Source organism: Condylura cristata, unplaced genomic scaffold, assembly GCF_000260355.1.
Source record: "Condylura cristata isolate star-nosed mole 26May11 unplaced genomic scaffold, ConCri1.0 scaffold00019, whole genome shotgun sequence".
Lineage (NCBI taxonomy): Eukaryota > Metazoa > Chordata > Mammalia > Eulipotyphla > Talpidae > Condylura > Condylura cristata.
Window position 1 is genome coordinate 39,312,584 of NW_004567120.1, and position 26,192 is coordinate 39,338,775.

The following is a 26,192-nucleotide window of genomic DNA, read 5'->3' on the forward strand; positions in this document are numbered from 1 at the left end:
ATAATATGCATATTATTTATATATATGTATGTCATCCTTAACAGTAAAATAACTTGTGTTCCTAGACACTTATAATAGCTTTCTGGTCTGTTAATATAATTTACTATATTAGTATTTACATGATCTTGTGATTTTGTTTTAATAGTTCTAATATCTTTGAGGTTTAATTATTTTCTGCTATGTAAATAAGGCTCAAAGAAGAATTCTTGCCATTTTTTTCTGAATTTTACTTTTTTGTTCTTGGTTTCTTATTGTTTCTAAATTACTTCTTAGCCATTTAAGAAATTATAAACCTACTTTCTCTTTCATTGTCTTTAGTAATATTCAGTGGATACAAAATTTTATTAAAGTTATACATAATGATGCTTCAACAAACACCGTCCACCACCCAGACCTCCCTGGTCTCATCCCACTCCCTTGGCCAAAAATATCCCCACCCTGAATGCTGTGTTCATTTTCAGGTTTTCTTTATTGGTCAGTGACTTACTTATTTGTCTTCAAAACAATGTATGGTGTCCTTTTGCATGGTTTGAATTTTCTATAAATAGAACCATACTATATGCATTCTGCAACAACTTCTCTTTGTTGCTCAAGTTATGCTTTGTTGCTAAATGAGTACTTTGACACAATAGGTGGACTTTGCACTGAGTTCAGATACTTCACTCATGTAATAAATGCATTATAAGAACATATATGTAGTATATGCAAGACACTGTGCTACTGGTATTATTATACTTGCTTTTAAATATTCATTTAAATTTTCCCATGTTTTTAACTTTTATCTTTCCTACTTCCTGTATCTCTGCATCTTCACACTACCACTGGGGATCATTTTTCTTGTGTAAGCATCACCCTTTGTTGTTGATATTCTCAGAGAATTCTCTGGTTTTATTACTCTTAAAATCTCCTTTTTGTCTTTATTCTCTTTATACATTTTGAAATTATTTCAGCTATTTTATTAGTTCCATACTAATTCTTAGACATCGGTTTTAGTATAAGTTTGAGTTTTCTCAGTGTGCCCTACCATGTATTTTACTATTTTCCATCCTTTCTGTTTCACTTTATTTTCTTTTGAATTACTGCCTACTTCTCTCACCAATTCAGCTGTTAAATTCAACAATTCTAGAACTTGATTTCACTTAGCTGTTTTCCTCTAGAATGTCTACCTTTCAAATCTACGACATTTTTTGTACTTTCAAACCTCTGCTGGACTTTTAAGTCAGTCTTATCTAAAACGATATATTAAGTCTTAATTATAAGAATGTATATGGTAGAAAACCCATCTTGACATGGAAGACAGAAGTCTTGCTTCTTTCTCCACCCTTTCTGTTGCTCAATGCTCTGTGTTCTAGTTTCTCCTGTGGAACTATATTTGAGAATTCCACACTATATTTGAAAATATTGTGCATAGACCTTAGTTTGGCAGATGATGACACCTTCCTCTAGAGAAGTTTTTCGTTTGTTTTTGACATGGCCTTGGATCGCATAAACCTGTGATCACCTTCGCCTGCAAATCTAAAGTTAGGACTTGCTATTTGCTGAGCTGTTCAGGTGACACGGCCAGTTGCAGCACTGTGTCTGATTGTTATTCTTACAGTTCACCATTAGTTCTGGTGCAACAGGTTAAAGCACAGCGCTATGAAGCTATCACAGCCCCTGCAGCATGAGTCCGATCCCCAGCCAGGGAGCTGACCCATATGGCGCAGCAGACCTCTCCTGACCCTCCCACTGCTCCTCTCAGCAGTGTATTTCAATTCATCTTCCTGTTCTGCTCCCCACTCCGTCTCTGGTGTATCCTCTCACCTCCATACCTCTGGCCTATATCCAAGTTCTGTATGTATAAATAAATAAATCTTAAAATAAAAATCACCATCAGTCCAAAGATGTTTCTTTCCCTGTTCTCAGTCTAAACTACTGTGACCCATAGATCAAATCTGACTGATAAGCCAAATCCAATCATGGACTGTTTCTACACAAGCTACCGGTCCTCAATGTTTTCACATTTTTTAAAGGTGATAAAAGTCAAGATCACATGTGTCCCAAAAAAAAGAAATCATCACACTCTGGCTCTTTGCAGATAAAGTTTGCCAACCCAGGGTCTAAAGCCTGGAGTGGTGCCTCATGCTGCTTAAAGGGCTATTGGTTATATTCCCTGAGAACATACATATCCCCAGGCACTTTGCAAGGCACAAAGGATGCAATGGTGAGCAAGAAAGGCATGAGCTGCTCTCATACAGCTTATATTCTTCAAGGCAAGCAGACATCACATCAACCACAAGGTAAAGCAAGACATTTCCCAAATCTTTGGAGGTAACCAACATGCTATGAAAGATAAATTGAATGTTTCAATGAATGGACAAGTAAGCTGTGGCCTAAGAAACAGCAGGTAGTGAGCTTTTCTGGAAGACAGACTCCACAAAGCCTCTAAGGCAGGAAAGAGTTTGTCACTTTGAAGAGACTGGGAGGCCACCAGTGTAGATGGGCACGGGAGAGAAGGCATACAGAAAATTACCACAGAATAAGTAGATCGGGTTTTTGGGAGGTGTTGTCACTTAGGAACACTGAGTAATGGCAGGGACCATAGCAGAGTTTGTGGAGAGGAGTAGCATGATCTGATGGAAGCTGTGAAAATCCCCTTGGCTGCATGTGCATGAGAGACTAAGGGTAGCAAACCTGGAAAAGAGAGCTTAGTGCTAAGGCTACTGCAGTAACCCTGCATGCGATGATGATGGCTTAGACGAAAGGTTGAAGGAGGCTAGATGTGGGATAGATTTGACATACATTAAGGAAGTGGAATGACAAACCTATTATCTACTCGATTGATGTTAACCCAGCGAAAGAGCTTCTCAAGCCTACAACCAGTAGCTTCATCCACATACTTCGCACCTTGCAAATAGCAGTCATTCAAGGAACCCTGAGTTGAATCTCTTGAACATCAGAGCACAAGAGCATTGGGATCTACCCTGCATTAGCACCACCTGGTGGGGAAAGAGAGAGCAGCAGACCTTCCTCATGAGTGTAGACTTGATGACGTGAATCTAGCAGTGGAGAGCGGTGCTAAGAGGAGGCAGGCAACCTCTTTTCCACCTTTTGTAAGTCACTGAGGAAGGAAGAAGGGCTGTCCTGGAGTCCTCTCTGTGCACTCATATCTGTCAAATCGTATCTGTGATTTTGCAGCAGAAGGAATATAAAGCCTGAGCAGCAGCTCCTCCCAAAGAGCCAAACACATGCTTCACAACACAGACCACGGTGATTCTTGGGGCAAAAGATCATCCTGTGATGCCACGAAAAAAAATTAAGTGCTTCAACTTGTCAACTCTGGTTAAGTCTTCATAGCCTCAGACTCATTCTATCAATAATGCCAACCTCTCCCTCCAGGATTCTGCTAAATCTCATATTCAGTCAGGACAATTTCCTGCATCCCTATTTTATTCCATGCCCTGTGCTACAATATGAACAAGGCACAGTCTCTGTCTTTGCAGAATTTGTAATCTAACAGCCAAAATATGCTGGCCTTCTCAATATTAGTAGTAGTTTAACTATAGGTTTCATTGAAATGCTCTCATCCTTTTCACCTGCTTGCCCTCTAGGACTGCAGGGAACTGGAATTGAGCCATACTCTGGCATTTTAGCTTCCTCCCCAATAAAATGAGAAATACAAAACCTGCCATCTAAAGTCTATTTACAATATGACTTTTTATTTGCTTCACCTTAATTTCTGATTGACATGTCTTCAGTAAGGGCTTAGTTGCTCATTCAGTTGAGTAATTAACTTGAGAGGTCCCTATCTTAAGGGACTATTATCCTAAAGGTGAGTAGTTAGATGACATCTTTCGTCTTCACTGTATATTTGTTTACAACCAGCAATTTCACTCTTCTTTCCTGTTCATGACTTTCCTTGGGAGCTGCCTAAGGAGCAGTTCAGCTTAGTTATCCCATCCCTCTGAGGAGTCCAGGGAGAGCTAGAACCTAGAGCCATGGACCAGTGTCTGTAGGGACAGTGGCAACACTTTGTGTGCTCTCCTTAGGCAGAGTCTAATCACTGCCTTTATGTTTGTGATTCTTTTTATTTCTGTCATTTTAGACTGTATTCTCCTAAACCAATTATATTTCGTACAGTATTTCTATTTTGAGAATCCAATTTTTATCTACCTCTTCAGTTTCCTTTTAATTTCTCAAAGAAACACCTTTAGTACGTGGGTATGAGTGTGCAAGGAAATGACAAGCACTCTTTCTAGAAATGTCTGCTCTTGGAGCAATAACAGGAATGGGGAGCAGACACAAAGTGATGCCCTAAACTAATGTATGAGGGTATTAGGATGACGACAACGACGACGACGACGATGATGATGACGGTAGTGTGGTCCCCAAATCGCTGCTAATTGAATATCTGACCAGAGTTGACTCCAAAACGCCAGCGTTCCTCTTTCTCTAGTGCCATTCACATTCTTGTTAAGGCTTTCAGAACAACGAAAGCAATACAACCACTGAGCCACTACAACTTTAAACAAGTCAATGAAAACACAGAGCTAGACACCACTCAGGCTGTTTCTAATCATACAGTGCACTTTCTGCCAGCTGCGTCCAAATCTGAGAATTGAGGATACTTGACTCTTGATTCAAGTGAACTTCATGAACTGTGAACACATCTAGAAACAAAGTCTGTACAAATCACAACAAATGATTAGAATTACCAAGCAGAAATACTAAATCACACCTCTCAGGCAAACCAGGTTGAGAGACACTCATTTGTTTCACAACCTGCTTTCCTAGTTTACCCAGAAAGCACTTTCTGTTAGAGGTGTTGTTAGAGTGCAGGCTCTTGCACCTGGAAGTCAAGCCCTGCCTTGTACAGAGTGTATGAAGAGTGGAGAGTGCTAAAATGCACTTCCCAGGGATCTAGGAATCACCTTCTCTTCCTTCTCACATAAGCACGCAGTAAGTCTGAGCTTCTCCTCTTCAAATAAACTACAAGTATTTTCTGTTTTCTATCAGATCCTTGGAATGAATGCAAAGTTGCAGGAGGATTTGATCTTTAAGGATGAGAACACTTTTTTCTGTGCTGTCAGTGAAGGGAATGCCAGGTGTGAATTAAGAAAGATCTGTAACTGTAGTAAGACTTTGATAACTGTGTTGAAATAATGTAAAGGAATCCTGCAGAAACGTGCTTATGGTAACTTTACTGAACAGAAAAAAGCAGACGACTGAACATTCATATTCAAAGTCATTTACTGAATCCCATGCTAGGTCATGCCCTGCCCCAGGGCAAAGGTTGCTCCCCAAATTTCCAGAGAGCCCCAAGAGAACTGGAAATGCAAGCCCTTTGTTGAAAAGCATTATGGGTTTTAAGTCAGTAGCAGCAGAACATTAAAGCAAGTGAGGGGTGTTCTGAGAACAGGGTCTGCGTCACCACAGATCGCATGCGCTGGTGGGAGCCTGGCTCTGTTTAAGGGTGTCAGAGAAAGCTGCACAACAGAGACAGTAAGTGGGAGGAGTTTTCTGAAAGATATGTGGTTTGTGATGTGAGGAGGAGGTTGTCTCCCAACAGAGGAGGGAGGAGGACCCTGGGAACAGAACATTCTACAAAGACAGGCAATGCTTATTCACTCTTGCACTAGACAGTGAGCTCCTACGTTGTTCTAGATGATGTGAGGACCTGAGGATGAATACAACATACTCTTGCCTCCAGAAATTTACAAGCTAATAGAAGAGAAAAACAGAAAACAGGAGATGATATGGAGGCTCTTATATAGAGACTGAATGATATCATCAAAACCAACTAGCACTTTCAAACTGAAGGCGTTTGCCTGAAGATTTATAAGCTATTACAATGCACACATTGAAATGCAGTCCCCAAACAGGTTGTAGACTAGATCAAGTCATTTCTTGGCCAGGCACCAGTTCCTTACTTTTGTTTCCACTGCTATGGTCTTTGACAGATTATCTTGTAGGTGTTAAATAAATGTTTGCTAGAAAATTCATCTGCTTTGTCTTTAAGAGCATTGTTCCATATGATTTAATGTAGGATTGCATGGTCATGCTTGCAAGTTATCACTCCATTTTTATTATCTGACACAGTGAGAGAATGTCTGCCATAATACTTGAACAATATTTTGAAAGAAACTGTTGATGGAAGTCTCCTTTCAGATCAGTGATAGATGTGCTCATGGCAATATTATTTAATAACAGCCTTTCTGAAAGATATGTGGTTTGTGACGTGACTATAGACAGGACTGGGATGGGGTAGGGTTCTCCTAAAGTATTCTAAAACTTGGAAATAGTGAAAATAAAGTTTCCCTCTGAGAGTTAAACATTAAAATCAATATATAATTGATCAGACCACAGACATGCAATCATCTGTGAAATACGAACAGTCTCCCAAGCCTGCAGAACTAGAAAATAACCAGATTGAACTCCTTAATATGACTTAAGAATGTGCCCCTCGGATGTGAACATGGATAGCCAGGGAAGCAGAAGACAGACTAGCCAAAGCAAATGTTGGTAGCTCATCTAAACTGAGCCTCTGTTTATTTGTCTGGGGAGTGGGATTCCAGAATTCACCTTACAGATAAGAACCCAGCCAGATCACACTGGTGAAGCATTCAGCAGAATGTCTAGCTAACAATAATAATCGTTAATCATCTCTCCAAGTAAACTCAAAAATCCTTGAAAGGAGCTACTGCAGCCTTGTTAACTGTCATGCGCTGGAGAGCCTTGTATGGGGCACACACTTGGCATGCATTTACATAATATCCTGCTAGACAAAACAGTTGGGTAAGAAAATTAACATGTCTATTTCAAAATGTCCCCAAATGGACCGGACTGTCTTTGATGCTTCCTGTTTCACAGAGCAACTACAGTAGAGGCTTCTAGTGAGTTGCCTTTCCCTTTGAGAAGTGCCAGGCAGTCCCAATTTCATAAGGATGAGCTTTTAAGCCACAAACAAACAAACCACATTTAAGAAAAGACCAGTAATAGATTAGTCATCTTAGATAACAACTGGCAACAGAGAGCCATGGTAACAATGGCCCTTGTAGGCATTGACATTTCTCCCAACATCTTGAAGTCTCACTAGCCCTAGTGCACTTGCAAGAGAAAGCCTAAAGCGGACTTCCAGAGTTGCCAGGAATTTTGTGGTGGCAGCACTGAGACTTAACCCCTACGCCACCAGGGAAGCCATATCTAGAACTCTTGAGTTGAGATATGTATGAGAATTCAAGCATTTTTTGGAATCTAGAAAGGTACTATGTCTTCTATTTCTTAACAACTTCAGTAAGGCCAGGGACAACATCCAAAAAATAACAGATATGAATATTTCTGCAGCAAAGCATGTGCTATTCACACAGAGTGGGGCAGACACTTTCAATAGCCGCAAGTCTGACTTTCCGTCTTCCCACTGCTCCCCTCCTCAGTGGATTTCATTAGACCCACCTATTTTGCTTCCCATTCTGTCTCTGGTGAATCCTTTCACCCCCTGCACCTCTCGTCTATGCACTAGTTCTTCTGTGCAAGAATAAATAAATTTAAAAAAGAATTTTGGATAAGGACTACAAACCTGTATATAACATTGACAAATGAAGAGATCCAAGTCTCTTCATAAAATGGAAATGAACCGTCTAAGGTGTCATAGTCAGCTTGGCAACTCAGATCTCCCATTTTCCTATACCAACACCACTGCAACAACACTGGGTTACCCCTCAGACATACTGGCATATGGCTGGGGTGTCTTGCAAGTAAAATTTGCCTTGCATCACATTATAAACAGAAAAACAGGTGAAAAGAGGTCCGTTCTCTTAGTCCTCTATAGCTCCCTTATGGACACCAAAGATGTAGAGGACAGTGACAGTTCCAAGAGGTGCTTCCAGGATGGGAAAGCAAAAAGAGGTGTAGAATTTAGAACAAATATTAATCTTCTCTTTATACCATCAATAGCCTGATTGGCAGGGATGGATCAGAATATTTAAAAGGTTAGAGTGACAAATCATACATAAGGGAATGAGCAGGCACAGTGCCACCCACTCTCCTTTCATGAAAGGGCGGTGTCATTGCAAATCAGTGTGGAACCATGTTTGAGAACTAGGTGGATTTTAGCACCCTAGCTGGCTATCTCTTCCCGTCAGTTATTCAAGAGGCAGAAGACCCTTGCCTTCTTCTCCTTACCCCTTGCTTTCATCTTCTAAATTACATTTTATACCTCATCCGTATGAAGCTTCCATACCTGAATCTACTGTGCCTGGTCTAGCAATCAAGGAAGAGAACTATGTGTCCACCTCTCAGGGATAGAGCAAGCTAGAGCCATGGGCAGCAAAAACAGTCTTCCCACCACTAGCCACACTTGGGAATCATAAGGAGAGAAAAGATTCAAAGGTACAAAGAGAGAGCACAGGCTTTTATCCTGAGATAGAGTGAGCAACAGAACCAAGGTATTTTAGTGATGATGATGATAAGATCAGCAATGCTCATGGAATATCTACTCGTTGCCTGTCAGGTTCCTTGGTGAGTGCTTCACATATAGCCTGTAATTGCATTCTTACAACCACTGCAGGTATCACCATTTGCATGTCAGGAAAACAGAGTTACTCTGTATTTTAAATGGAAAGGTTGAATCCAGGGAATTCAGAAGCTTTGCAACTTGGAAGAGAACTAGCAGTGGAAATCCACTACTGATCTGAAAAGTACGGAGATCTCAAGGAGGCTGCTGTGATGGTCTCAGTTGCTAAAACACTTCAGTGGGAGAGTGTCAAGAGGACCCCAAGGGCAAGCGAAGCTGCAGTCAGTGATCCATCTTCTCCTTTTCTCTTGCCTGTCAAAACTCACTGGGGGATTAAAATGCAATTTGGGTTAAAAGGGATTCTGCGAAATTTCGCTCTAGGTTTCTCCCCTGTGAGCCAGAGAAAAGGTATCGAGGTGTGGAGAGAATGCTAGGCTGGCAAATGACTCAGCCCATTTTCAGGATCGGCATCTTGAGCCCTGTTTACAGATGGCAAACTGAGTAATTTCACATAACAAGAAAGCAATAGAGCTAAGATCCGGCTCTTCCTACTTTGTCAAACTGCCTTTTCCAAAGAGAAAACTAGAGAATGAGTCGGATTTACAAAAAAGGAAATGTATGGGAGAGACTATGTGACCCAAAAGGAAGCAAAATAAAGCCTATGTGCTGAAAAACCCTTGAGTTTTATGGAGAAAGACTGAAGTAGAAGCACGGCAAAGAAGAATGTAAGTTTAAAGGCATGACAGATGATCTGTGAGTCTGTGTTTCCTAAGCTGGGCCAAGCACAGGATGACCATAAGTCCCCATTGCCTCGTATAGTTCTGCTACATTCCTGATATGCTCTGCAAACCCATTTACTTTAGCACTTGTCCTGATGATTTTTTAATGAGGCACTATTGATGGCTGCATTCAAATAAGCAAGGATATATTAGGTTCCCTCTACTTTGTGGGCCCAGGTTCTGCTATGGTCTCTTCCCTGAGTGTGGAAGAGGCACATGCAGTGCACAGAGTGCTCATTTTAACACACTGTTAAATCTAAAAGATAACCAAATAAAAAGACAGCCCTCTCTGCAGGATAATCACTGCTGAAATAACATGCTCTCTGATATGAGGGGTGTTGACAGCTTCCTCCTCCTGATTTCAGGAGGTACAGGGGAACTCTCTGCATCTGTTGCCTTAGCCAGACACTAAGTGTACCAGCCAGTTGTGCTGTGGCCAAGGCCTTGACTTTCAAGTTGCTCCAGAGCAGGATATGTTAGGTATCTACCAAGAGAGGCTGGAGACAGCGCCTGGCCATAGAAAGTCTCCCGGCCTTTCTGGCTACCATGGACCTGTTATTTACTGTGTGTTGGAAGTGTACAACTATGTATTTTAGTGTTTGGCAATTTTTTTTTCAAGAACCCCTTTGGGTAGCAATAAACTCAAAATATTAAAGTACATATTTAATGAAAACTTAAGTATCCAAGTTCCATTTCCCAAGAAAATTGATGATGAATGGGAAACTTTCACAAAATGCTTGCCAGCATTTACTTTCCACCATGGGAGCCAGAGTGATATCACTGCGTCCACATGAGAACCAAGACACAAATATGCCGGAGAAGCATCTGCATCTCGTTCAAGTTACTAGTTGTTTTAAGAAGAATCGGGCCAAAGATTAACTGTGCAGCTGCAGAAGATGGGTGTATGTATCACTCTGTGAAACATGGTTTCCCTTGAGCTCAAGTGACTATTCTGAATGAATTTAACTAATTTTCTATCCCAAATTTCCTAGTACTTTGTGAAAAAGTAAAACTACAGTTGTGAACGTATAGATTCCATTAAGAGAAGAACTTCTCAAACAGCTAAAAGCTGTTACTTGTATCCAGATCATCAGATGCTTCAAGTAGAACATTCAATAATAATTTCATTTCTTTCATCCAACTCATGGAGTCAAAGTAAAGCTTTGAAATTTAATTCGGGTGAAACATCTCTTTATTGTGAATTTGATTGTAAATCAATTAAAACTTTCACCAGTGAAGGTAAAATATTTGCTTTTGAGCGATGATACAAATGCAAACATGGGGCAGCATAGTGTCACTGGAAAACATGTTTCTTAACAATTTAAGAAGAAAACCATGGAACAGAAATGTACTGTGATTTATTTGTGGGACACACACAATCCATATGTACATCCAAGGAAGTTGGATTTTCCCCAGTTGAAATAGATGTGATGCTTGTCAAAATGGACAAATATTTTTACAAATACACAGTTATATAAGTTAACTACAGTTTCATCAAAAAGCTGATTTGAATACCAAACTTAGTCTGGTATATTGGTATGTGGTTTCTCACTTGGGTGATTATCATCTGTTAGACATTTTTGAGCTCATAAAGAACTACATTTTAAATTAACCTAAGCATCCTATAAAAATAAATGGTCTTTTAAGTCAGTTATCTAAATTTTCATTGCATTTTATTCAAAATTATTTAGAAACCTTATCTGGCCTTTAATTAATAGATTGATTTAAAAAAAAAAAAAAAACTTTACTTCTTGGGCTCTCCCTGGTGGCACAATGGGTTAAAGTGCAGCACTGTGAAGCTATCCACAGCCACTGCAGCATAAGTTCGATCCCCTAGCCAGGGAGCTGACACACTGGGTGCAGCAGACCTCCTCTGTTTCCTGGTTGCTTCCCTCAGCAGTAGATTTCTGTCAGTCTACCCATTCTGTTCCCCACTCTGTCTTTGGTAAATCCTCTCCCCACCTGTACCCCAGTTCTAGTATGCGTAAATAAATCTTTTTTAAAAATCAAAACTTTACTTCTTAAAACGTTTAGCAAATTCTATTTACTGAAAATTAAGTTCACAAAGGACCTAATACATAATTATACAAAGTAAGGAAAGAAGTGAAACCAAACAGTGACTATATATGGTTTGCAAATTTTGATTTTTCAATTCTATAATTGTGCTTTGTAATATTCCTATTTGTGAGAAGAGGTTGCTTTTGGTTTTTTGAGATAACATTGGTTTACACTATTGTTTGTATTTTGGAAATAAAGGATCTCCCTTTCCAGGAAAGCTCCCTTTTTAAAAACTAGATAAATATACATTTTGAACTGTAATGGAACTAAGTTGAAAAGGTCTGTGATTTTGCACCATTTAAAATGGGCAAAGAATTCATATATTCAGACAACTTCACAAGTTTTGTCTGGTAACAATATTTGTTGAAGAAGGCAGCTCTGAATGAGGACCAAAAGTTAGTATCTGTGAAGAAATTGGATTAAAATATTTATAACATTGCATACAAAACAAAAATTGCAATTACCCTCCATTTAGCAGACTTTGCTCTGAATTTACCATCTACCAGATACCTGAGCCAGCATGGAGACTGTATGTTCTCTGTTAAAAATATTATGGGCCCTCCCTGGTGGCGCAGTGGGGTAAAGCACAGTACTGAGAATCTGAAGCCAATTCCGCATGAGTTCCATCCCCACCTGCCCCGGAGGTGACCACATGGCGCGGCAGACCTCTCCTGACCCGCCCGCTGCTCCCCTCAGCAGTGGACTTCGTCGATCTGCCTGTTCTGTTCCCCACTCTGTCTCTGGTGAAGCGTCTCACCACCCCTGAGCCTCTGGCCTGTACCCCAGTTCTGTATGCACAAATAAATAAATCTTTAAAAAAAAGTTTAAAAAAATATTATAGCAGGTGGGAAGTCCATGGGGATTACAACTGAGATGAAAAAAAAAAAAAGTACAAGATGAAGAATGATGTAAAAAATATATATAATAAAAATATAATAATAAAAAAGACACACACACACATGCATATTATGGTCACATAGAGGCGGTCACCCAAAATCTGAGCTAGACACTCCGTCCATGCCCTGCCTCTGACCTTTGTTCATCTGCTTCCTTCTCTCACTGCAAACCTTTCTTCATATGGCAAGGAAGCCTGGCAACCAAGGCTCCCAAGTGTTACATCTTATAACTTCAGCCATTAGGTGGCCCTCTGAGTCCCCAGTCCAAAAATCCAAGAGAAAGGATTCCTCCCTGGGGATTTGGACAGGTGCCCGGGAGCTGGAAAGCTGACCACTGGATGTCACTGCACAGCCACGGGAGAGACGAGAGAGGTGCTTCCCAAAAGAGTGCCCTTCTCCACAAGGAGATCAGGAGGAGCTGGTTTGGGAGCAATGGGGGATGAGGAACATTTTCATCCAAGTATTTATTATAAAATCTTTCAAACATAGGAAAAAGTTGTCTAGTGGAACAAAGGCACCTCTTGTAGAGAGAACATCTGGATGGAACAATTGTTACCATTTTGTTACATTTATTTTGTCTCTGTGCCAAAGTTTCCGATATGTTTTACCCCCACAGTACCTGAGGTATCTCCTAACAATGAGGCTGTTTTTTCACAAGTCCATAATGCTATTATCATGCCTAACAAGTTTAAAGTAACTACTAATATTAAGCATATTGAGAACACTTTCAGATTTACCCAATTTTACAAATAATATCTTTAATAGCTGGTTTTTATACCAGGGTGCGATGAGTATGGGCTTATTTTAGATATGCACTTTAAAACTGCTGTTCAAATCTGAATGTTGAGCAGACATTTCAAAGTGTAGGCCTGGAGTTCAAAAGGCAGTCACTCAGGGGGTTCCTTTAGAAAGAGTAATAAAAGGAAATCACAGGAAGGAAAATGGTGGCGAATCCGAGGAGATGAGTAAGATCTGAGGGAAACCCATTGACTTGGCAAGTCAAATCATGACTCCAGCAAGTCTGGCAATGGAGGAAGCTGCCAATGTCAAATGAGAGTCAAGGGCTTAAGTATCAGGGAGTTATGCGGATTGGAACTGCAGTTGCTGTGGTCCTGTCTCCAGAAGCTTCAGGCAAAATGAACTAAAGAGGTTAGATGACCCATTTTTTTGCATCACCATGAACCTTCTGCATTTTTCTCTCCCTTTCTCAGCACCACTGTGCTAGAGGCAAAATTTGTTAAGATACTGTTTATCAAACGGTGTTTAGGGATAATGAGCTTGATATTTTTTCTTAATCTAAGGTAGATGCCCATTAGGGCTTCTCGTAATCGCAAATCAGCTCCCTTGAAGGGAAGAGTTTGTGGACAGTTGAGTGAGTCTTGGCAAAAAGCATAAGCTTTTCCTCCAAGCAACAAGAGAGGGACAATGAAATGCTGAATCAGAGAAGGCACTTGTGGAGAGGAATGTTGCAAGCTGGAAGCATGAGGAAAAAGGAGTTAAGAGGACACTTGTCAGGGGACCTCAAGCAAAATCGTGGGAGCAGAGTAGGGAAAGGAGGAGCACGTGGAGCCTTGGGATACACGGAAAAAACTGGGACAGGTGCTGTGGACCGGGGGGAGCAGAAGTCATATCAGCAACATCATCTGGTTCAAGTCAACAAATATTCACGTGTGTTTATTATATCCGAAGGACACCAGGTTTCACCTCCTTTCTTATAAGAAATGGTATGCCCCTACCTTGCTTTTCAAAATAATACAGTTTCCTGATTTTCCTCCTGCTTCTCTACCTTCCTCAATTATTAAATTAATTATGAATTATTAAATTAAAATGGGACCCTTAACTAGGAGTCCCATTTTCTCTGTGGCTCCATCCTGGTTGAAGGTCTACGTGCTGCTAGATACCAAGTTTCCGCCCTAGGCCTCCTTCTTTTCTCCTTTCACACTTACTCTTTGTATGACCACTCAGACTGCTTCAAGTAGTCCCGGCATTGGCAGCCAAAGGTACAGTTTCAGTTCTCTCTCCAAGGCCTCACTCACAATGAAGGAGGACAATGAATCTTTAAAATTACAACCAACTGAGGTCACGTCACTTCTAGGGGGTGTCGCTCATAACAGTGCAAGGTAACTCTATGTCCCTCCTATACCATACAAAGGTGGCAGGGGAGAGGGACGGGAAGTGGAAGAACCAGGAGGTATATACAGTATGAATCTTTGCATCTGCAAAGCTAACTTGAAGCCAGGAACACTGAAGAAGCCAGGCCTCACAATATGTTGACTTGTGCTGTGCTTTGCTTTTGCCTGTTTCCGTCACTACGAGGCACTAAGAGAGGGCAAGTAGAGTGGGCAAAGCAGCTCAGGAGGAGGCTGGGGTGCAGGCTGGCACATTAGCCATGGGCTCCTTAAAGAAGAAGACTGACAGCTGTTTGCTTGTGTGCTGCACTGCCAACACCCAAACCCCTCCCATCTGAAACAATCCTGAATCAATCCTGCTGCATCCACAGTGGTTTGGCCTTTGGGTTTCATAGAAATTAAGGGGAAGTAGTTTAGTTCAACGTCCAGAACCAGAACAGGTTGATGACCCATCAACTGAAGAAATGCAACAGAGGCTAGAATTGAGATCTAGAGGCGGAAGGAAAGCATTAATCATTTGCCTCGAGACCTGTAGACTTTGGAAAGGACGGAGCACTCCCTCTGGAGGGGGGATGGGGTTTGTAGCCTTTCCATTCAAATTTCAAAGGCCAGCCTAAATCAGCCGGTCATACCCAAACTGACTGCATGTACAAACTGCCCATGGGGCAGCAGCTGCAGCATAGTGACACTGGCCTCTGCTGTCACCCCACACCACCCCACACAGTTCACTCGCCTGCATGTTTCTGTATTTTAGAGAATGGCCGGTGCCACTGTTGACCCACAACATTAGGTCTGATTCCCCCACATCCTCCCATCAATCACTTACTGTTCTCACCTTCTAAATGGTAGAACATTGTACCTCCCTACACTCATTTCCCTTGGTTTAGGACCCGTGTTTCTATTCAAGGCCATGCTGAGTGGATGAACTCCATTCTCACCTCTCACAGCCCCTTTGACAGCAGCCAAAGTGATCATTCCAAAACACAATCTTTCAACGACCACCCACTGTCCTTGGGATAAAACAATGTCCAACTCCTTTAGGTCCTTTGTGATCAGGTCCAACTGGCCTCACCTTCACCATGATCCCTTCTTTGTTTGCACCTCTAATGCTCAGAGTTACTTTCACTGCCAGGATAGTTTCATGCTGTCCCTTTCATGTCTGATTTTGCACACATCATTTCCTCTTTCTGGAGGACTCTTGTCTCTCAGTTCACTCCTTCACCTAACTTCAAATCAACATAGAGAGCTCAGCCTATATGCCACTTCTTCCAGGAAGGCAGCCCTGAGTATCTCCTACAGCTTCCTATTTTCTTAGCAACTGTATATGCGATCATCTTATCCCTTAGCACTCTCTTCTTTAATTTCCTGCTTATTTGCCTATCTCTCCCACCAGCTTTACTTTTTAAAGATGCCTTTATCTATACATACAATAACTGGGGTGCAGGCCAGAAGCATGTGTGTGGGAGGATTCACCAGAGATAAAGTGGGGAGCAGAACAGGAAGATGGACTGTAATCCACAGCTGAGTGAAGCAGCAGGTGAGACGGGAGAGGTCTGGTGTGCCATGTGGGTCACTTCCTGGCCGGGGAGCAAACTCGAGCTGCAGTGACTGCAGTGGCTGCAGGTAGCTTCACAGTGCTGAGACTTGCACCATCATGGAGGGCCCTCTCCCACCAGCTTTAAACACATGATCATGTGTATTCATGTGGTTCACAACTATCCAGCACAAAGCCTGGTTTATAAAAGTCAGTTAAAAGGAATGTACCTTACTAAATGAATAATATGCATGAAACATTTAGCAGCTTATGAAATCGCTTATCTCATTTTAACATCATCACCCTGCAAGAGAGATGTTATTATCACCTTGAAACAAAGCTCCACAATTATTGTTATATTCCAGCTGGACATAGACCATATTTGTGAGGTTTTATTTAATTTAGGCAGGAACTATGTAAGATATTAACAAATCAGAACTTTAGAGGAAATTCTACTTATATAAATCTTTTAAATCTGGCGTAATAATAACTGTTAAGAGTGTTCCAAAGGAAAGGTCGCCCTGTTAGATGCCTTTGATGAATACAGGACACTCTGCTGTGCATAGTAGAGTATTTTCACTTTCCTAACTGTCTTGCTAACATCCCACAAAACGCTTAATACACTTAAGTGAATTAAACAGGCCTCCTGTGATCTGATTTATATGGTGAAGGTGCCAAGTAAAACCTCTCTCCACAGAGGGATCAGATTGTAAACTTCAGTTGAACTCTGATAAAAGTATCATAAATTCCAAACTAGTGAAGGCAAAATTAATGACATTTTTGCTTTATGCTCTTCTCATGGAAGGGCCAACCAATCTTTGTTGAAACATTTTAAATCTCTCAACAATGTTCTAAAACCATACTCTTTAATATAATAGTCACTAGATAACATGTGAATGAAGAATTGAAAATTTTGTTTTATATCATTTAAAGTAAGTTAAAATGTAAACACTTAAGTAGTATAACTTTTATATTGATTATATTGAAGTGGGTTTTATTTTGTATTTATAGCATTTGTTAAGATGAAAATACTTTGGAAATACCTGGCTAAATTAAATATTTAAATGATTAAAACTATGTTGCCCATGTATTTTAACTTTTTAATGTGGTTACCAGAAAATTCACATTCTACTAGTGGTTTATATTATATTTCTAATGGACTTCACTGTTCTAAGGTGTTCTTTGCTGTTCAACTTGGGTCAGAGAAAGAAATGTATGGTTTGTGTAAAATGGTACTTAAATGTTTGTTTTTAATCCTGATAATAAGTTATACTCTTTGGACTAAGAGGATTTCCTAACACCTAGAAAATATCACAAGCCCTTCTAACCCACGAGAGCACAGGTCATAAAGCACGTTCTTGGAAAGAGTGGACATTTCCTTAATGACACCACCACACTGCTTATCCAGATTTGTCTTTTTGAAAAGGAACTGAAATAGGTTTTATTTTGTATTTATAGCTTTGTTTTGCTTTTTATTCACTGATTTGTCCATCTTTCATGAAATCTTACCCATAAGGTAAGAGGTGATATAAAGGATGGCCGCAGAGTGGCCAGCGGCCTCCCTCCACCAGCACCTATGACCGTAACACCACAACCATCCCCCGTCTGTGCTCGTTCATGTGCCCATGCACACACACACACACACACAGAGACACACAGACACTGCTCTTAACAGCCTTTGGCATCTGTTCATAATAAACAGTCTGAACAACACTGCTCAAAAACTAAGTCTAGAGTTGTATTATGGTAAGCAAACTAAGTCAGCAGAAAGTGAATATTGGATAATTTCACTCATATAAGGAATATAGAGAAACAAAACAAAAGAACAGATAAGACCAAGCCAAAAATAACCCTGGGAATCTGACTGTATAATTGAGGCTACCAGAAGGGGGGAGGTGGGGAGTGGGGAGCAACGGACTATGTGGAAGGATTATGGGTGACTTGGTGGTGGGCATGGCCTGGTAGCACAACTGGCGATGTGAGCTACACCCCTAATCATATGCAGTGTTGTAAACCAATGTTGCTTTAATAAACATAAGTGAAAAATTAAAACAAGTAAATAGGGGGAAACCTCAGCCTAGAATTGGGAAGGAAACAAAAAGAACCCCTCATTCAATATTCAGCTACATCCGCTCACACACTTTCTTCTTACACAAGTGCTCTCTGCAAGGTCTGCTCATCCCCTCTTCTTGCACACTCCATTTTGAAATGTTTGGTTCAGGTTTCCCAATGTACAGGATGCCAGCTATAGCAAAGTAAAAATGCACCTGTGGAGTGGGGATAGTGGGAAGAGTATATAGAAGAGATATGCATACAAGGAGAAGAGGAAAGAGGGATTTTCCTAGTAATGAAGAAAGATAGAGAAAAAGTTCCAGAACAGGATCCTAATCTACAGAAGATACAGATGAGTTTTCCCAATACCTGAGTGTTTCCGAGGAGAGCACAGTGTTAGGACACATTAAAATCACCAATGCCCACATTCATCGCTAAGTTTATTTTTGTTTTAAGATTTATTCATACAGAACAGGGGTACAAGCCAGAGCTGCAGGGAATGGTGAGAGGCTTCACCAGAGACAGACTGGGGAACAGAACAGACAGATCAACGAAGTACACTGCTGACGGGAGCACTGAGCAGGTCAGGAGAGGTCTGCCATACCATGTAGATCATTCCAGGGCTGGGATCGAACTTGCACTGAAGCAGCTGTGGCTTGCTTGCAGTGCTGCGTCAGAACCCACTGTGCCACCAGGGAGAGCCCCATCCCTAAGCTTTAAAGAAAGCATGGTTTACACTATTCGACATGGAAGGCAGAGGAATATGCAATTCATGTGAGCAAACAATCCATAAAACAGGCCAGCATAACACAAGCTTTAGTACTTACAGGGTAGTGCCCAGCTCCCTGTATCATTCATACAGGTGAAATAGCTCATTTCCGACCAAAGTCTGACAAGTGAGGTATTACAGGGAGGGAAGGAAGCCTCCATGAATTGCAACATACAACTAACATACATCTCAAAACAGTCAACACATGGTTGAAAGTATGCTGTGCCTGTGTACTGTGAACTGGGCAAATGAACAGAAAGTTTGCTCACATAATTCATGCATCCCATGCAGTTATCTGCTGACTCTGTGTTCTGACAAGTATTTCCTGAATCAAAGCAGCTGTCTGGGAGCTGGGTCCAGATTGCTTTATCACTGTAGACTTGTGGAATACAGCAGACACCTTTCAAGGCTTGTGAGGGTTAAGAGGGGAGGAAAGGGTATAGGGAAAAATCACAGGAGGCCCAAGAGGGAGCTATTTGGGAATGGAAAAGTGCTCACAGGGAAAGCAGTAACAGCTTCTTGGACAAGAAGAAATCATTGTGGGTCCTCCGGTCAACCCTGGAACTCACTGGACCAACACAGCTGCTCTGTAGAAGGAATGTGTTCAAGAAACAAAGTATCCTTCAGAGAGTACTTATTATTTTCCCCTAGCTAGGAATGTACTGAACCTGTAGGCAGTGTTACGCAACCCTTGATAGGACCCAGGCTTAGAAGTGACTAGTAAGAGACCTTGGCATTTCTCTTTTGCTAGTTACAATTCTGAACCTCTCAGGTGGTGTGACATAAACAGGAAAAAACATTTGGAGGAAGGGTGTTGGCACATAATAAGCCATGTCCACTGGTCTCCTTAATAAAACTACTGTTCCTTTTGTTTTTAACTACCACTGCAGCCCCCAGAAAAGTATGATTTTATAGTCACTGTGATTACAATGATTTTTCTTATAGTTTGCTTTTTCTTGTATATATTAAACATACAGTTCAAACACTTGATGTGGTATATTTAAAGCATACATGTCAAGATAAACTATTTCTTATGGTAGAAAGAGCATCACTATAAGGAAAAAAAATATATTCTGCATGTTTGTTAGTCAATTTGCCAGTTTCCTCTTCAAAAAAATAAGGAGATTCACCATAGTGACCTTTCAGTGTGTCCTGTATGACTCTAACAACACTTAGGATAGTGTTGTTAGTGTGTGGATACGCACTTGACTACCATGAGGCAGAACTTGGTCTTCATCCCACTGACTGGTGCTAAGTCACTAGCACTACCATTCTGTGTGGTGTCAGCTTAGGGTGCTGAGGACAGAATGTCCTCTGTGACTGACAGTGGTAGACTCTCTGGATGTCTAGATGTGGCTGGTAACATGCCAAATTTTAATGGACTATTCAATTGTTGCGATGGATTTTATGAAAAGATTAAAAACACCTTATTTCATGATGCCGTCCACATTCACCTTCCCATGGAGCCCCTTCAGTTATCTCATTTGGGACTATCTTATGGCTCTGTGACTCACATCTTAGTCATTAATTCAGACAGGACAAGGACAGCCTGCTGCAAGTATCTTTTACCTCCCTAATGGGTTCCTTCTCACACACTCACCAAGCACCACTAACATATGAAAAGACCTCATTATGTAGTTCATACACATCAACTATTTACCCTCTCCTGAACTGAGTGATTCCATCACATGCTTCAAAATCCCAAAGAACAGTTAATGCAAAGAGATTCCCCAGGCTTTGACATAATGCCAGTTTACTTGAACACTTCTTTCCAATTGAAAGCTTATTTTAATGACAGTAAATTGCAGAAAGCCTTCTTTAGTATCCCCCTAAGTTGATTAGCACCAGAAATTTCCAGAACACTTGGCAGTGCTCAAGAGAAATTCAATCCATGTGAGATTCAATCATCTAAGAGTTTCCAGTTTCCTGTGGGCTGATATACCCTCTTCTTAGGTTGTGTTTCAATTCCCTGTGTAACCTGCACACATACTGAAAACACCTAAACAGTCTGCACACAGAAGCATGCATAACACAGCTGGCTTGAGTCAAATAATAAGTGAGAATCTCATGATGAATAATTAACCCCAAGGTAGGATTAATTATTTAAAAAAAAACTATCAACATTGTATTCCACTTTTCCTATTTCATAATCATTAATACTAATTTCACCAATTATTAATACACATGCTTAAAGACTTCATAATTGACAAAATCTATGGCAATTTTAAAGAAGAAATACCAAACAAGTGGTGGACCAATTTCTTCTAATTATTGGTGGCTTCAGTATCTTTGTACCTGGATCCCAGTACTGTTACAGTCAATAGCTCAGAGTGTGGAGTAGTATCAACTCACTTTAGATTTATTTTTAAATCTAAATGTTCCTCTGATAGAAAAAGAAGGAAAAACTTTTCAGTTCCTCACCCCACCACAAACAATTAATAAGCCCCACTGAAATAAAGTTCTCTTTATAATATTATCAATATTAATACAATAGCAGAGGAAAAAAATCAAATCACATATTGGTTTGAATTGTGCAACTCAGTGAAAATACTACTACACAGCTGCATTGCCATGTCCTGACACAGGAAGTTACTTCTTCCTCCAACATCTATCCATGCCCAAACAATAGCTGCTAAGTCTCTCCATCAGCTGTCCATGACATTCCTCCTCCTCCCAAGGTACTCTGTTCCCAGCCTTCCCTCTATCAAGGCAGAACAAGACATCAGTCAGCTCAGGTGGGAGTGGAGGCATTCAAGGAAACATTCTCCCATCCATTTTCTTATAAGACCCCCACACCCAAATGTAGATAAAAACTAGAGCCCAAGGTCTCCTGGCCAGCTCCTGTTCCCTAGAAATGTCACTAATGTTAACATTTCTGTTAAGGAACATTTCTGGATAAGGAAAGGGTAAGTAAAAATTAGCATATCAACTATTTTCCTCTCTCTGGTCTGTGCATGCTTCGATGCTTCACTGGCCCAAATTTTGCTTATCAGTCAATGCTATGCTTAAGGCAAAATATAGCCACAAGAAAATTTCACAGTAAGAGGTTTAGAGCAGAGATAGAAATTTAGAGCTGGAAATGATCTTAAAGATGTTCTAGTTTCACCTTCATATTAGAGATGAGAAAATGAGACTCCAAAATAGGGAGTAGCTTGCTAGGTACAACACAGAAAATAGACAGCACTCAGGGGCCTGGATTGCTCTGTGGGGCTTGGTACTCAGCCAGCTGAAACTGGAGAATTTAGATCCACCCTATAAATAAATGGGGAGCCTGTCCTAGCTTAAACAACCAATAATTCACAAGAGAGCCAACATCATCTGTTTGAATCCAGTGACCAATAAAATGAGGGTGACTGGTACCTGAGAACATAGTCCCAGGACTTTATCACCCTCAGATGAAAGGTTGAGATTTCATCTCACTTTAGAAGACATAATAGGGCTTCCCTGGTGGTTAAAGCTCAGCACCATGAAACTGACCACAGCCACTGCAGCACGAGTTCAATCCCCTGCCAGGGAGCTAACCCACATGGTGTGGCAGACCTCTCCTGTCTTGCCTGCAGCTCCCCTCAACAGTGTATTTCAGTGGATCTGCCTGTTCTGCTACCCACTCTGTTTCTGGTGAATCCTCTCACACACACACCCCCCCCACACACACACACATACCTCTGGCCTGTGCCCCAGTTCTTGTATGCATAAATAAATAAATCTTTAAAAAAATGGAAGACAATATCACCACTACTTATTCATTTCTAACTCACCTTTCCCCAACAAGTTTTTCACCCCTTTCTTGAACCTTTATCTAATGCTCCCAAAATTATATTTATGATTTCTAGTACACTGAATTTTAGTTTGCAATGAGCATTGTTTATTGTCACCCAAGTCTATATTTCGTAGTGAATGTTGTGCATTTCTATGAGTTGTATAGGATTTTTCCCTCTTGTTTAGCAAAAAAAAAAAAGTCTTTATTTTTAAGCAAGAAAAGAGAAAATACAGAGAAACAAAGATAAAAATAATGCCTAATCTACCATTTCTAGAATTGCCTTTGCTAACACTTTCAAGTTTCTGAAGATTATTTTAATTGTCATAAGGCTTCCATCCAGTTAACAATGGCAGGACCATTGTACCAATATCCTTATTATATTGAAAAATAACACAACCAATTTCTTTTCAGTACTTGACAGAATCAAGTTTATTTCTGCCTCAGGGCCTTTGGAACAGTACCAGCTGTTCCCTCTACACGGAATATTTCTCCTACACCTTCTCAAACTGGTTCCTTCATATTATTTCAGGTTTCTGCTCCTTCAGAGAAGACTTTCCTTACCAACCTACTCACATTAGAACCCAATCATCACTCAGATTATCCTATTTTATTTTCAACCTAACATAGCACCACCAAATATTTCTTTAGCTCTTCATTGTCTGTGTCTTTAGTTAAGATTCATGAAGATAGATACAGTGTGTGCTTAGTTATGTTCACCATTAGGTTCCACAGTACCTAGCACAGTATGGAGCCAAAAGAGGGCAGATTCTTGGAGTTACACTAAATGATCCACTGTCTCTTAGGTACGTCTCTTAGCCAGTAGTACATGTAGTGAAGTCTGTGGCTTTGGAAAGCACTAATGGGACCACACATGACATGAGACACATGGCATGTTACAGTGTAAGCCCAAGATGTGACAACGCTCTCAATTCCCCCTTTTATTTTAAACTCGTCAAGATCACCAAAGGATAATAGCACTGCCATAGTCACTGCAACATTGTTTGTAAATAGCTAACGTGTGGGAACAACCTGAAATTCTAACAGATGAATGCATTAAAAAATGTAATGTTGGTTGCCAGAGGCTGAAGGTGGGAGAGGAAAATATGAAGAAAAAAATGATATTACTAATCAAGGGGCATAAAGTTTTAATTAAACAAGATAAGTTCTAGAGATCTGCTATACAACATTGTACCTACTGTTGACTAACAATACTGCATTATATGCTTCATAATTTCAGTGAGCAAATCTCACGTTATGTGTAATAAAATAAAATTTTAAAAAAGAAGACATATCCACTGATGCAATGATCTGATAGTACCAGTCATTGCATCATAGCAAATAATCCTGTGTTATTAGTGTGAATATATACATATATATACTAATATATATATATACATATATACATATACATGTATGTGTGTATATGCATGTATGTATATATATGTGTGTGTACTCATACCACTGGGTAAATTCTTAATATTAAAACAAGTTATATTTCTCTTTCTGACTTTCTTGTCTATTTTTTACTGGAATGTGCTGGAGAGAAAGCCAGATTTTTTTTTTTAATTATGACTCAATATCCATCAGCTTCCTATCCCTTTTGAATGAATACAATGCTTATTAATACTTCCAATAGAACTCTAAGATAGGATTCTTACTATTATTTGAATATGGAAACTATGGTTATTAGAAAGAATGCAACATTTACTATTTCCAGTAATGTACTTAGAATAGATTCTCTTTAATACGTTATTGATTTGCTATTCATTTACACAACTCTCTAATTTGGGGAGCACACCTCACCCTCCACATGTGCACATGGCATCACTCCATTCCACAGTGCCCAATGCCAGTATCCTATTACCTTACCTGCCCCCGTCACTTCCCCCTCCCTCCCTTTCAATAAGCACCATATTTTTCAGAGTCTAAGAGTTATTTTTGTTGTGTTTTGCTAATTTTTTTCCTTTGGTTATTTATATTTCACAAGAGTGATGATTTAGAAGTCCCCTGTAGTCAACAATTCGATTAAAAGGTTGAAATTGGGCCCTCCCTGGTGGCGCAGCGGGTTAAAGCACAGCACTAAAAAAAAAAGGCTTAAGCCACTTCCGCATGAGTTCGATCCCTGCCTACCCCGGAGAAGTGCCACATGGCGTGGCAGACCTCTCCTGACCCGTCTGCTACTCCCCTCAGCGGTGCATTTCAGTAGATCTGCCTGTTCTGCTCCCCACTCTGTCTCTGTTGAATCCTCTCACCCACCACACCTCTGGCCTGTACCCCAGTTCTATATGAATAAATAAATAAAACTTAAAAAAAAAACAGCTGATGATGAAGAATATTGTTGAGATATATTTATGTCCAGGAAGTGAGACAACCTTCTTCTGTCTATGAAACAGGAAAAATGTTTCATCACCCTGAATCATGATGGGAGTTGGATAGGGTATACCTCTGTCAAACAATAAAAAAAAGCATCATGAAAAGATAACGTGAGGCAAGCATTCTCCCCCAGCAGTCCACACTTAGATAAGTGGAGACTATCTTCCAAATATCTGTTCTCCCCTTCTTTCTTAAGGAAAATGTTAAGCAAATACATTATCACTTGGCTAAACTGCAGCTCCAAGACTATTTTGCAGCTTGGAGTGGTCATGTAACTAACATCAAGAGAAGTGGAAGTCTGGTGTGGCATTTCCAAGAAAAATGAATGTGACACACTTCTTGTTCGCTCTTCCCCTTTTCTGCTTTGAGAAGTGTAGGTGCAACACCTAAATTTAGCTTGGTGTCTGCCAGTCCACTGGAAATCTACTGATAAACCATGTATGACACCGGGAGCTATAACCTAGACCTGAGTTGCCACCCTCCAAACTGAACAAGTCTATATCTTGTTTAAGCTACCCATTTTCACGTATTTGATACTCGCAACCAAACCTAATCCTAATGGATGCCAGTGCTTCTTATTTCGTTTGAATTAACAATGCTAACAGCCTCCTCCCCGTGGAATCGCAGTCTGATACAATCCTGAAACCAGAGGAGAAATTCCTAACAGTCTTTGAGTCACTACACAGTTTTTGTCAGTTTAATGCAGCATTACACGAATGATAAACCTAAATTAATACAAATGTTTTTATGAAGAATCTTTTCATTCCTTACTTTAATAATGCTAAAATACAAAGATAAATATAAAAATGCATCTAACACCTTATGTCAGTTCTTTATAAATTAATTATAAAACTAAGTGGTTTAACACCATTTTAGATGAGTCAGCTCCCAACAAACTAGCTCTAAGAGGTAAATTAATCTAATTGTTCTGTCAATGCATATACATTTTATGCTAATATTGAAAGTCTTTTTCATGAAAGAATTATAGTATGCTGGCAACCCTCCTGAGGAACTAATAAGAGTTTGCACCAAAGATAATGAATGAATGGAAAAGCTGGAGTTTGGGAATTTTTGAAGTACTTAAGGGTCATACTGCTGAGACTATAACTGAGTTAAGTACACAAAAGTTACCTTTTCTCAGGAAAAATACAGGATGGTTTGTTTCTCTCATAGCAGGAATACAACGGAACAGGCGAGAAAATAATGATAATGATGAACAGCTATATAACAGAGACATTTTGTGGGGGTAGGGTGGGGAATGGGATCAAAAACAGTGGGGGGAGGGAAATGCACTGGACTATGGTGATGGCACACGGGTGACTTGGTGATGGGAAGCCCACAGGGATTACAA